This window comes from Haliotis rubra, unplaced genomic scaffold, assembly GCF_003918875.1.
Source record: "Haliotis rubra isolate DU_JTF1 unplaced genomic scaffold, ASM391887v1 Scf169, whole genome shotgun sequence".
Taxonomy (NCBI): domain Eukaryota; kingdom Metazoa; phylum Mollusca; class Gastropoda; order Lepetellida; family Haliotidae; genus Haliotis; species Haliotis rubra.
This window is the reverse complement of record NW_025765658.1, coordinates 601,345-606,193: the sequence shown is the minus strand read 5'-3', so window position 1 is coordinate 606,193 and position 4,849 is coordinate 601,345.

Sequence of the window (4,849 nt, the reverse complement as noted above, 5' to 3'; positions counted from 1 at the left end):
AGACATTCCCCCACGGACCATTCCAATGGCCTCATGACGTGCAGACGTGAGCCTTGGCATGCTATGCGTTTCAATAGCCGTTTAATATTTTGAACGATCGCAAGGGCAGGGGTTGAGCTTTCCAAAGTGACAGTATTGTGTGGCATTCATTTGCTCTGTTTCTCTTTCCCGGAATGCACATGCAACAACGTTGGATACATGTCACTAATCTCTGAGTTTAAATCCTTATGTGTCTACACAGGTTTGATAAATTTTTATTTTAAATTTTTGTATGCACAGTTTCTTTATGTGCCTAGTATATTATATCTTTGGCTTGAGTCCTATGCCAGAAGGCGGTGACTTATGGGCCAATCTGCCATTAATAACCTCCGGGCTCTATTTATCACCAGGTAACTGTCTAGGTCCGAATCAGCTTGGCCTTTAACACGTTTTGACTATTATAGCTACCTGTGTCCTTTTTGCTGGAGTATAACATCCTTGTAGTCCTGGTTTTGCAGCTTCCGTTGCAATTCCGGCTAAACAACTACCCACTGGTTGAAGATCTAAAACTGAAAGAAGGCACATCGATACTGATACTGCAAAATCTTCTCATGAGGAGTTATTACACAATATTGAGTCTTGACCGCGATTTCTTGTTATCGATGGAATCGATGGTGCACCCCTCAAAATAACTCCTTTCGTTATTTTACAACCCATTGACGGCATTAGTGGATATGTCTGAAAAGGAAATTGTAGCAGAAATGAAATCTCAAGGAATACTTTCGGTAAACACCTTCAAAATAAGCACAAACATTTTCACGATGGTCTCACTAAGATTCCTTCTTCTGTCAAAGCAGGGTACTTCAACACCCGAGTGGATATGTACATACCAAATCCACTACATTGTTCTAAATGCGAGGTCTTGGCGAAACACCCAGGTTTGCTCCCGGTGCTGTACAAATCATGATGGCACGGACTGCACTGATGATATCAGGTTTCCAAATTGTAATGATGACCACAATGCCCTCTGCCAAAACGTGTCCCTGTTTCGTGAGACAAACACATATTCTGAAACTGAAACATACCAATAACATTTCCTTTGCAGAAGCGAGGAAACTGGCTGATCATGAGTTATCGGCTTCCTCTTCTACTCTCGCCTTTTCTGCTGCAGTCTCATCTTCTCCTCTCAAAGTTGATTCTGGTTACCAAACCGCTATCAAACCGCTATCAAATGGACCTCAGATAACCAGATGCTGAGTGTACCAATATGTCATCACAAACTGCTCTTTCCACAGATCCTGTACCACGATCAAATACAACATCTGAAAATAGTACTCACCCTGAAACGGTAACTGAATGGAAAACAACAATGTCTGACAAAGAACTGTCACAACAAAAGGCAAATGAATCCAAGGCACTTTAACAAATCGAGGTGCTTTTACCATTAAAAGTCCCTGTCTAGGTTCATAACACATTTGAACCTCTAGATATGGAGGCAAGTCCATCGCAGCCATCTCAGCGCAACGGGACTTCGTCTCGTTCACGCTCTCCTATTGAGCCTCCAAATATGATACAATGGAATTGCAGTGGCCCTAGGAACAATTTTAACGATCTACTATTATTATCACAAGATTTTAAACCATCAGCTGTTAGTTTACAATAGACATATCTGAAAAGTACAGGTAAATTCGAATTTCGTCAGTACAATTCATTCCATTCGATTTCACCTCCAGGTGATAAAGCCACTGGTCGTGATTCTATGTTGGTGAGGCAGGGTGTTATCCAAAGCCCTGCCCTGTCCCTCTTAAAAGCAATCAGACAGTGTTTTATGATAATGTTCATACCTTAGCAGATCTTTTTACAACAGTTTCTAACCATTTAATTTTAGCTTAATTAAAAGAAATGAAATTATTTGACAAAATATAGAATTTTATCTTAATAGTCAGATTTTATCTTTGAATGTGATATTTGCCTGAGAATTTTTATTGTATTTCTCAATAATTCTTATTTGTATCGTCAATATATTGTAACGATATACGTATTTCTCGCCGCGAAAAGCTGCTAAATTGCTGGTGCGGCGTGGATCATTTTTCACTCACTCACTTAAAAGCAATCTTCAGGTTGTTGATGTCCGGCTTTCTTTACAAACAACCTTCACGCTCTGTTACCTGTACATCTCTCAATCCTCAGCTCTTCAGCAGTCCGAACTTCAGGATCTATTCGACAGGCTTCCCAAACCCTGAATCATCATGGGTGATCTTAACGGACACAACGATACTAACAATAAAGAGAAACTCCTTCAGGACATTTCAAATAATATATTATGAAAATTTAAAGATGGATCAGCCACTCATTTACATCCTGATTCGGGAACATATTCTGCACTTGATCTGTCTCTCACAGATCCAAATATTTATTTGAATGGTCAGTCCACGGGTATGTTCTCATTTCGCTTACATCCCAATTCGCCTACAGTCTTAAAACAACATGTCATGGTCTGTTGACTGTTGATTACGCAATGGTGAACTAGTGGCACCCCTATGATCTAAAAGTGGACTCTTCTAGTTGAAGTAGTTGAAGGACAAAAAGAATTTATTTATTTCTGTTACTTGTCATTTTCTGATCACAGTGAAATAATAATTTATTTATCACATCATATCATCACATCATCTTTTAGTTGAAGTAGTTGAAGGACAAACAGAAAGGTTTTTTAAAGAATTTATTTCTGTTATTTGTCTGTTACTTATTTATTCTGTTATTTGTCATTTTCCGATATATCCTTTAAGTGAGTAAACAGTCTGATTACGGGATTTGCTGGGAAGTAGGGAAAGGGCAACTGGATACATGTGGTCCTGTACAAGGCAGTGCAAAACATACACTTGGGTCCAGAGACTAGGGCACACATAAAATGTTCCATCCATGTACACTGTTTCGGCCACAGCAAGGATATCCATCATCTCTGCGGTTGTGAAGATTAGAATCCTGTTGTCATCACCGTCGTCTACCACCAGGAACTGCCGGCCATCTGAAGTCTCTATCCAGGAACCTAAACATAAGCAATAAAAAGCTTAAATGTTGTCTCTATTTGTTTGTAATTATTTTTAAAAAAACCAATCATGCGTAAGTCTTGAGGTTGTCACTTGTGACAACAGATCTTATAATCTGATCGCAAGAATAATTGAATACCTGTGAGGTCAACGTCAGCTAGGGTCTTTGGGACAGGTGGTAGAACCTATGCACGTTGACGGTGGAGTCCCGATCGAACACTGTAAAGGGACGCAACAGTGGCAGCGGCATCTTCATCTAGGTTCTGGATCTCCTCATTATACATCTGTTGGATGGGTTGTATCTCATCACGAACACGTTGTCGCAGTCTGGTGAGGAGTCTGGTTTCTTCAGAGGAGGAGGGTGGTTGTGCTCTTTGACCGAAGATACGTGGTCGCCAATGGTATTGCATTTACCTTTACATGTATTTATGACGCACTTCCAGTGTGTGGCGACCTGTCTCACAACATTCAGTGGATACTTGTGGCCATCATGTAGTACCTGTCTTCCTCCTCTCTGAGACAAGTTGGAATCTGCGTTCTGCAGGTTAGCCATTGTGACTGCCAGTGCTTGGCGAATGCTCCATTTTATAATGGTTACGTTTTAAAGCCTATTAGTAGCAGAGAACTGAGTAATTTACAGTGAGAAATTAACTACATGTCATCATTGCTTTTACAATTTAGCTTGTTCATTATAGTATAATCTTGTCTGAACTTCTAAATTAATCCTCTTTACTCAACTACATATCCTTATAACAACTTAGTATTTCACAGTGAGAAATTAACTACATCTCATCATCGCATGCATTAATCCCTGTCATTTTATTTTAACCCTGTTTTAACTTCTCAGTGGATGCACTAATCCTCTTTACTCAACGTTACTACATATCCTTATAACAACAGTCGATCACGACTCAGTGAGTCAGGTTCATTATAAGAGTAGGGGTGCATTCTCTAATCCCAATTCGCCTACATTTTTTTAGGCGAATTGAGATGTGGGCGAATAGAGACTAAACCAGTCCACGATGACCCGGGTGGAAGTGAACATTTTCCAGCAATACTTTCAGCTAAAAATCCGAATGATGACCCACCTACAATAAGATGGAATTTTAATAAGGCCAACTGGCTATCATTTCAGACACTGTGTACTGACAGATTGAAACCTGACGTCTGGATCCGATCCAGTTATGCTCTGATAAACTGAAGATTATAGCTGATGAAACCATTCATAAGGCCACTGCTAAACCACATATTCGTAAACCATGGTTTATTGACGATTGTAAAAAAAGCAAGAAAGTGTAGGAACTGTATACTTGTACATCCCATATTGTCACTATTTTCAAAAAACGCTTTTGAGGACAAAAGCTCCACGAGGTTCAGGGGTCATAGAGTAAACCATTTCAATAAGTTTCCGTAAAACCTTCTTTTTTTTTAATTCATTTCAATTCTACAATTCAGTAGGTGTACATTCAGATTGGGTGTGTACAAATATATACATATATTGTGTATGAATAACAGCTTTATGTAATTTATATATAGCAGCAATACATTGTTGGTTGGATACTGTACTGAAGCGTGCATGAAATAAGTATGTATGGACATCAAAACTGATATAAGCTGTGTACTATTAGTACTGATGAAAGACAAAATTAAGACATGAGACAACTACATTAAGACTGCAATACAGTGCTCAAATGTTTCCACTTTGCATGGAATGAAGGCAGAGCGTTATTCTTCTTTGCAATAATTTCTTCAACATTAAAAACATATTTGACAGTTTTCCTAAAACCTTCTATTTTTAACATATTTTGTTTGATGCTTGTGAT